This window comes from Podarcis pityusensis (genome assembly GCF_964106645.2).
Source record: "Podarcis pityusensis genome assembly, chromosome: Z".
Lineage (NCBI taxonomy): Eukaryota > Metazoa > Chordata > Lepidosauria > Squamata > Lacertidae > Podarcis > Podarcis pityusensis.
In genome coordinates, this window is record NC_138044.1 from 34,647,486 (window position 1) to 34,657,466 (window position 9,981).

General features: G+C 42.7%; 1 long non-coding RNA gene across 1 annotated transcript in view; it reads right to left on the reverse strand.

Annotated features, from left to right (window-relative positions):
* LOC308468372 overlaps nt 1-9,981 on the reverse strand; it is a 61,853-nt gene that overhangs the window by 4,481 nt on the left and 47,391 nt on the right. The gene's annotated exons all lie outside the window — the stretch shown is intronic.

The window sequence follows — 9,981 nt, forward strand, 5'->3', positions numbered from 1 at the left end:
CCACACAGTGCTATCAGTGGCTGTTCAATGTTTTAGATAGGGAACATTCCCAGTCCTAGCTGGAGATGCCAGGAAATTAACCTGGGATATTCTGCATATAAGGCAGACACTCTACCTGCACATTGGCCCCTGACTCCTGACCATTTACTGCTCTGGCTGCAGCTTATGTGCGTCAAAGTCCAACATCTGGCAGGCCACAAGTTGCCCAGTCCTGGCTTTCAATAATGTGTGTTGGGGAGGGATCTATTGGGCAACCTAATAACCCACTCCAGTTGCCAAGTGAAACTGCAAACCACTATAGAGCTGGAAAATGAGGCATTAGGAGAAGCATGACTGCCTTAAACAGTGCCAGTGTACAATACCTCCATTGGCTGCAGTGCATGAGACTGCACTGTCAGCATGCACCCATGCCTTCAGTAGCTTCACAAAAGAAGCCACTGTATACTGAGTCAAATCTTTGGTCTGTCTAGCTCAGCATTGTTAACACTGACTGGTGGCAGTTAACCAGAGTTTTGGACAAGGGATATCTGCAACCCTGCCTGGAGACACCGGGGATTGAACCTGTGACCTTCTAAGTGGAAAGAATGTGCTCTCCTACTGATGTATGGCCCTTCTCAGAATCATGTGTACATGCTGGATCAGGCCAATGGCTCATCTTGCCCAGAATCCTGTTCCTATGGAGGTCAACAAGATGCCTCTTCTGGGAAACCCACAAACAGGACCTGAGCACAAGACTCTCTCCCTTCTGTGGTTTCTAGCAACTAGTATTCAGACACATTACTGCCTCTGGCTATGGAGGAAGAGGTAGAGCGTCTGCCTCTGGCAACGGAGGAAGAGCATAACCATCATGGCTAGCAGCCTATGATAGCCTTATCTTCTATGCATTTGGTTAATCTTCTTCTAAAGCCACGCAGGTTGATCACTGTCTCCTGTGGGAGCAAGTGCACAGAAAACCTGACTAAGAAGCAGAGTAATTTATGCAGTTGTAAGTAATTTGGAGAGGGGGGTTGTTGAGCCCACTTGTACTAGTAGGGGCCAGAATTTGCTATTACTCACTGCAGTTTTTAGCTGAAGAAGGATTTCTTGTCAACTGATGTCAATAGCACAGATTCCTTCTGTGACAAGTGCATCCTATTGACCTATATTGACACGCAGGCTTTCTTCAAAATGACCCATTCAGCTCTACTCTCTTGTCTCAGTGTTTGGAAATGTCTGTCTTCATCCCACATATCGTAGGTAATATTAGCGATGGGGGAAATATTCGGCATGGATTTTCATGAAGACATTTGAAAAAGAAAATAACAAATTGATGCAGAAATGGGGAGAACTGAACTTCAGAACATAAAAATAAGAAACTGAGAGAAACCAAAACTGACAGATTTATGCATCTCTAGCTGAGATTAGAACAGTTTGTAATGAAGAGAGGGGTGTCTGAATGATGACTTTTCATTCTGCTCTGCTGTATGATTTTTATTCATTTATTGGGGAACTCAATGCTTAAATTATGGGACTTTAAAAATTTAAACTATGAGACTGATCTCAGCAATCCTGCTATGGAGGTGATGCTGAGGATGGGCAAATCTGTCAAGTTTTTCCACCCATAAATGAGAAAACAAACTGTCTCAGAAAATTATCAAAGGAGAGATAAACTTTTCGTGAAATTCTTATTCAGAATTTTGGTCATGTGTACATTACTTTTGATGCGAATGAGGTATATTTGTAAATGCCCTTTCCAGGGCTTGCCCAAGACATTTTGGCACCTAAGGCAAACCACAAAATGGTGCCCCCTGCTGCCAGGGAAGAAGGGTTGAGTGAAGATGCATATCAGGAACAGGGGGAGGGGCAAATCAACCTTACCCAATGGTTGAACTGGAAAGGGGCCCACTCTGAATCATGTCAGGTGGGTTCAAAGCCCAGGAGACCCAGAGGACAGCCAGTGGGTGTTGGGAGACCAGCAGGGACTTCTATTTGCTGAAAGGCCGTTGTAGAGGCAGCATTGGGGGAGGCTGCCAAGGAGGCAGCAGATCTGGCCTCCAAGGAGTGTGCTGCAGTTGTTGTTGCCACTGTGGCAACAGCAGTGGCAGTCAGTGCATTCTTTGGAGACCAGATCTGCTGTCCCTGTGGATTCTGCCACCCATGGCAGTTGCCTCACCTTTCTCTCATGGGTAGACTGGCTCTAGTCCTTTCTTTCATTCTGCAATTTATCTCACCAGCAGTCTGTGCTCTGCAGCCTTCCCAGGTGCCTGCACTTCAGTCAAAGCCTGGGGAAGATGTAATGAGGTAACTCCTGATGCATTTTGTTTGTATTTGTAATCAAGAAGTGTGGACAGCTTGTTGGAGAAATGTTCATTGAGCAGAAAGAAAAAATGCAGTTCCCTTGGCCACCTTGCAATGATGAAAATGTAAGCCAGATGTGGGTCACCTCTTTTAGATTGAGGGCTTCATTCCCATCTGGGTGACCTTTGGGGATGGGGGCACATGTCAGTGGTAGGTGGGGCCAGAGGCAGAAGTGGACAGAGCAACTGATGCAGTTTTACCTTTGTGCAATAGACTAGTTTCCACACACATTCACATACAGTACCCTTACCAGAGTTCAAGGACACATTCCAACCAGGCAAAAACATTCAGGGGCCAGTGAAGGGTGTGGCCTGGGGAGAGTTCAAGGGCCACATTTGGTCCCTGGGTCTCAGGTTTACCACCCTTGATATAAGGTCAAAACCTCACACCCAACTAAAATTCTGAAGAAATTGTAAAGTGTCCTGAGAATGAGGCAGCAAAATCAACGCCTCTTTCACAGGGGAAGAAAATGTACAAGAAACCAGAGGACAGATTTCAGCACAGCACTAATTAAAAACAAAGCAAGTCCAGCCCAGTGACAATTTGAGCTGGAATTAATCGGTAACCCTGAAGATTCCAAGACAACAAGTGGTGATATTAAATTAGTAATGCCAGTTTGTGGATACTAAAGCAAAGAGAGTACAAAACAGATGACAAAACTGTAATAAAATTTCCAAATGCTGTTCATGTATTTTCTCTTTCTTTTTTTTAAACGTTGATGCCTGGTTGGGGGATTACATCATAAGCTTGCCATGTTTTTCATATTTACCTTTTAATTGTTTCAATCCTGTTGTAAATCTCCCTGGATATATGATTGAAGGGAGATATATTTAAAGTGTTTACAATAAATAAATAAAAGTAAAGACAAATTCAGGAGAAGATGGAAGTAAAAGGGAAGGAGGAGGATCACTCTGGGGAAAGTAGTATAGGAGTTGTTTTTTCTTCCTCCAAAACAAGAAGACATATAAGGGCTGTGCACTTTTACTTGGGTGCAAGAAACACTGAATACAATGGGACTGACTACTGAGTGAATAGGCATAGGACTGTGCTGTGAATGCATTGCTTGGATGTAAAAACAAGCAGCGAGGGTCAGAAAAAATGTGGAAGGGTATCTCACACAGTACTAAACCTGGGCATAGCTGTCAACCTTCCCCTTTTTTGCTGGAAATTTCCTTATTCCAGTGTTGCTTCCCGCTGCTATCCCAGATTGTTAGATATCCCGTAGACTGTCCCCGGGACAGGTGAGGCTGCTGATCCCTTATTTTCGAGGTTCCCCGCGACAGGTGAGGCTGCTGATCCCTTATTTTCAAAACTTAAAGTTGACAGCTATGAACCTGGGTATAAGTGGCAGGGGTGATTTTCTGACAACAATGGGTTGAGTAAAGAACCCCACAACTTGCTACTTGCCTCTTAAACATGGATGGGAAATCTCAACCCCTCTATCTATGGCCCTCAGAACAACCTCCAGGCCACAGCCCTCAAGGGCCCTGTTCTGCACTCCAGAAATTATTTTGCCTGGCTGGAATGTGTCCTTGAACATTTATGATGCCTCTAGCTTGTCTGGCTGGAGGGCTGCATGAGTGTGTGCAGAAACTAGCCTACTTTACAAAGGTAAAAGCTATCTTAGTTGCACTAACCACTTTTACCTTTGGCCCCACCCAGTGGCCCTCAGAAGATTGTCCAGAAGGGATTGTGGCCCTTGGACTGGAAAAGTTTCCCAAGCCCTGCCATAAGACCTAGGGTTTGTTTGTTTTTTACACCATGCCTGATGGGTAGGAGGGCAGCAGGAAAGATGGAAGATGACTTACTCCAACATCTGTGCATTGTGGGAAATGGGAATATACAGCAGTAAAGTTGCTTGCATCTCAGATTTTGGAAATATGACTTAAGAGTCTAGGCATCAACTTCCACGCAAAAACCCATTCTTCTATTTTATTTTTTTGCTGCAACCTTACAAATCACTGGAGAAGACCATTGAGCTGCCCATTCTAAAGCAAGCAATAAATTTGATGGCACAAATAGCAGCCAGTGTCAGAAGTACTTAAGTTAACTGCATATATTGTAATGAAGTAACAGGGCAGAACCGTATGGGATTTGAGTGTGTTACATCCTATTTTGATTTTTTTGAAAAACTGATATAATGAAAATGCAGAGATGACATAGGCTATATAGATTTTCATAAATTTTTGGTTCCACACCATGGGTTCTGGCTTAGATAATGAATAAACGATTCTCAGGGTAGGATATGGTGATACGTTTTTTTTAAAAAATACTAGTTTGAAAAGAGATGGAGGAATAAAATCTTAATTAAAGTGCATGAGAGAAGAAGCAGTGTCTTATCCAAAGTTTCCATCTAAATGTCTTTAATTTATATCTGACTTCCTAAAAGGAAACCACATCTTTTTTCCCCTCTCTTTTTTTTTTTAGGGAGAAAAGTTTGAGGCTGAGAGAAGCCTTTCACAACAGAGCATGAGAGAGTGAGAATGCAGGAACAGAGAGAGTTATGGGAAAGTCAGAGGCTGGGTTCTTAAAAAAACAGATGTGTAGGATTCTTTCTGGCCATTAGGCACCCTTTCAAATGCAAGCTCTTCTTCTTTTTAAGTGCATGAACACCAACAGGAAGACTTTTAAATTTATCCTGAAGGTCAGTAATGAAGGTGACAGGCACTCCTCACCAGACAGGGCATTCCACACATGCAGAACCACCTCCGAGAAGCTCTTGCCACATGTCAATGCAAACCTAGCTGCAGTCAGGGTGGCACCACTAATATTTACATGTAATATGCATTAAATGCAAAGTTAAGCCAGCTTTCAAACAAACTCTGGTTCTCCTTATCTGGACTTACCGTGAGAAATGTGTTGTGAACTGTATATGAATTGAACCCTTTGCCGCAGCAGCTATCTATTGACAAGAACTGATGTTTATTTATGTACTAAAACAGGCCTTGTCTAACATCTAACATGATCTTGCTATCATTCTCTCTCTCTCTCTCTCTCTCTCTCTCTCGCTCGCTCGCTCTGTGTGTGTGTGTGTGTGTGTCACACCCTTTCCCCCCACCTCATCAAACCGTTGCTTATGCTTCTGAGCAAACTGAAATGATGGATGCCAGGATCTCACCAACCCTAGGCCAGCCCCTAAAAACAGATTTGCCTCCAACACCACAAAGGGAAAGAGAGCCATGCTTGCCAGATCCCTGTTTTCACAACGAAGATCATTACCTGATAATAACAATCATCTCCCCCTGAATACTTGGCCTTCTATAGGCTGCATTCATTATTTAGTGTTTCTACAATAGCCTTCCCTTCTCTGATTTACAAGCCAGGATATCATGGTCAAATATACCGAGGAAATATAATTGTACTACAATATGTTATCATACTGAGGAAAAGCTATAGTTGACAAAGGGTCATAGGTCAGGGTCATAGAGCATCTGATTTACATGCAAAAGGTCCCAGTTTCAGTTCTTGCCATTTCCATGTGAGGTTTGGAAAGATACCCTATTTGAAATTCTAGAGAAATACTGACACTCCATACTGAGGCAGGTGGACTAATAGCTTAACTTGGCCCTATGTTCCTTGCTACCAACAGTTCAACATTAAAGGGACATGGAATTTCGTCTTTAGTTAAGAAGGGTAGCAGAAAAGGAGAGGGTATTCCACCACTCTAAATCTCAAGGATAGCTTATAGAAAATGTCACCTGTTGAGCTAATAACCTGGAATTTTGTATATATATTCTACCTGATGATGTTTATGGACGTGCCAAATTTTAACCCAATCTGATAAAAAAAAAGTCACCAGAACATTTTAATGAAAACTATTGCTCAACTGTTTTCAGGCTTGTCAAAGAAAGCACACATTTATTTATTTCAAAATGTCCTAAGCATCTGGATAGGCTTGTCTAAACAAGAATGTCTCTAGCTGACAAGAGCAGAGTGAAGCCAGCTGCTTGATCTCAATAGGCAGGGAGTTCCAATGTGTAGGTGCCACCACACTAAATGATCAAATGTGGAATGGGTATTATGTACCACCACCTGTAGTAGCACCAATTCCATCAGTCAAAGCATTCACAACATTGCTTAAGGCTATCTTATGTTGGCTCAAGCTCTACAAAGCTGGCAAATTAGAATCTAAAGCTGCTGCCTCAACAGACATGCCTGCAGCCAGCAATGATGTTGTGCAATGTTATACTTGCTTACAACTTACTCTCAAACACACTCACACATTCCCTTGGGCTTTCAGACCCAAATCCAGATGGGGAGGATGAAGTACCTGAGACTAGCAAAGATGCCCCACATTGTTTTGGTCCTGTCTTGCCTTATGGACCCACTGAGCCTTATTGTATTGCTAGAGGAATGCACTTGTGACTTGATTCCTGCCTGTATGCTGATGTCTGTTCTCGCTCCCTCCCTCCCTCCATCTGTCACCCACTTCTGCCCACCCCAACGCTGGACAAATTTCACCTCCACCAAACTCCAATGCACAGCTTGTTTGAAAAGGCAGAGCTCCTCAACTGTCAGAAAACCATATCTGATAAGGAACATCAAGGGCAAACAGGTAGGATGCACTCAAGATGCATTCCCAATTCCCAATAACCATTCCTGTAAATATAGTTAACAGCCATTAGTAACATATCATAGCTTTTGCATCTCATGCTCACTTTAGCCTATTTCCACAATCAGGGCAAGTCCACCAAAGTCCATTTCAAAGATCCTATTGTACAACAAAACCCAAATTCTCATATAGAGTGGCTACTAAAGTGTTCCAGTAAACAAATGGGGAAACATCTTGAAGGTTATGGTTCCTTTTGCAAGGAAAAATGGCAAGCCCAGGTACTCAAGTCAATGCCCATATATCATTTCTGCTATATATTATATATAATATTTTCCCCTTCATGAACATAATCCATAAATGGTTTCCATATCAACAGAAATAAATCTCATTCTGTATTCTGCAGATTACTCTTTAATAAGTCTCCTTCTACGACAGATTGAAAATCCATTCTCTGTTGTCCTTCCAGTGCCTCAAGCTAATTCTTTCCTCCACCAATATAAAACTCTGCTGTTTTCACTCTTCAAATGTCCTTTGGATCAGAGATATCATTCAACATTTATGAAAGATGTTAACCTTCCTGTGCTCAACCTTTCCCAGAACTCAGATGCAATCCCATCAGCTTCTTCTAACACTCCCTGACACTATTTGTCTGTGATTATATCCTAGATGTGGTTTTTTTAAAAAAAAATTCAAAGAATAAGCATCATTTGTAAACCAAGGTAGGAAAAAAGAGGTACACAACCTCAGATGAAATTCATTCAGCACAACCTCTTGGATGTTCCTGATCCTTTGGTTCTCCAGTGTAAAATATTATTCTTTTAGACCAGAGATGAGGAACCTATGACCTTCCACATGTTGATGCAACTCCCATCATGACCATTGGCCTGCTGACTGGGGCTGACAGCAGCTACAGCCCAACAACATCTGGAGGACCACAGGTTCCCCATCCCTGTAATAGGCCCTATGTGAGTATCTCTCCTCCAGGTTTCAATTTCATCTCTCTTTTATTCGTCAGTGCCTGCTCCACCCATCTGTCCCTCAGATCCTAACTTTTCTAGCCTTCAGATCTCTTTCTAGTCCCTCAGTTCTCTTCCCACTGGCCTTCATCTTCCCTGTTCAGCACAATTGTTACTGTCCTCTCTTCATTTCCACTGCACAGCCTTTCCTATCTCCACAGATTTGAGTTTGCCAGCCAAAATGACTTTTCATTTCCCTTACCCAAACCACACTGTTAGTCAATATTCTATAGTTGACAGCTTCACCAGAGCAGTTAGAATGTACATAAATGAATCTGTGGCTGGATTAACACCATTCTTCAGCAACAGGAAGGAACATCTGCACAACAACACAACCTTGTGCTTGATATATATTAGGATATATTAACTACCATATTCTGCTTCTTTACTTGCAGTCATTGCAGTTTACAATTCCAGGTTTTCCAGCAAATGCACACTACTATAGATATTATTATTTATTTGTTTAGCCAAAACTATTAAATATACATCTGAAGGACAGGGGAAGATCACCGGCCTATGAATGCATTCATAGTATCAAAGGGTTACTAGTCTGTGTTAGGTGATTGTGAAGACATATCTTATTTAAAGGAAAGGGAGGGGTGTCTTTATCCACCCGCCGCTGAAGCTGCCTAAGCTCTTAACCGTGATCCACAGGTGATAGCAGTTGATGGGTCATATCCGTTCTCTTTTGTGGAAGAGCTGCAGAATCACCGTGGTGCCCCCTAGTGGTGGTGCCCCCTAGTGGTGTCTTGCATTTTGCATGAACGCAAAAACGTAAAGATGGAGTTATTGCTGCTGCTTGTCCCTCTGCTTAAAAGCTCAATAACTTTGATCTGCCCCCCCCCAAAAAAATTGGGGGCACTGGGCAGATCTTTGCACCCCAGTGTTGCATATGCTAAAGACGGCTCTGGGAAAGGGCCTCTAGAATGATTAACGCATCCCTGGTGAAAATGTTAAGATGCAAAAAGTTGGGGTCCTCACTTCCAGTTTCTTATTTGTCTGATCTTCAGTTCAGTTTGCCACATTTCCACATCAATTTGTGTTTTTTAAAAAATAAAACAGAATAAACAGTCCTTTTGAATATTCACCAGTATTTTAATAAACATTCCTCCTAATATACACATCTTTCTATGCAAGTTTGGCTAGTGTGCATATTTTTTAAAGCAATCTTACCTAATAATGCATTCTTGCATGCCATTTATTTGACTGGAGAACAGTATCTCAAAATTCAGAAAAGTGCAACTTTTCAAGGACATCTGCATTTTCATTCGCCTATTATTTCAGGAAGGGGAAACAGAGTTTCTTCCCCCCATCCCTAACTATGGACATTGATGTCAGAATCTTAGATAGCCTCATTGCCACACAGCTCTTCAAGTAAGCTTCTAGGGTGACAACTATTGAACCCTAATTACTATATATCACTCTGATTGATTGATATGCCGCCCTTCATCTGAAGATCTCAGGGAAGCTCACAGCATAAAAATACAGAATAAAACCACAAAGAACATAATAAGAATACAAACAAAACAATAATCCCCCCCCCCAAAAAAATATCCACATTTAAAAGGACATAGACGGTTAATCAGCCCAAGACCTAATTGAAGAGGATGTATAATGAAAGCGACAAACCTCCCTGGGGAGAGCCACTTTCAACAACATGCCTTTAAGCATGTGTTTTAACAACATGCCTTTAACTTCTAACAACATGCCTTTAAGCATCCTGGAAGGAAGAAAGGCAAAAGAGGCTGGAGCCCAGGAGTCAGCCTCTTTTCCTTTTGGCCTTAGGCCCGCCCCCGGCCGGCCGTCCATTGTCCTCCCTGGCCAAGGTCGGGTCAAAGGCCAGCTCAAGCAGGTGGGTGGCACCCGCCCAGGTGAGCCTTGTCGGGGCCGCAAGCCCCGCCCACCTGTGGGGAAGGGAAGGCAGATATTGCACATTCTTTTCATGTTCCTCCCCTACAAAGGGAGAAAGATAGTGTTATGAGTTTGTGGGTGTCAGACCACTGTGAATTCCTGGACCAATAAGTGTTCTTAGATCTAATTAGCACAAACCCTGGGTAACCACCTGGAACCCCTGGA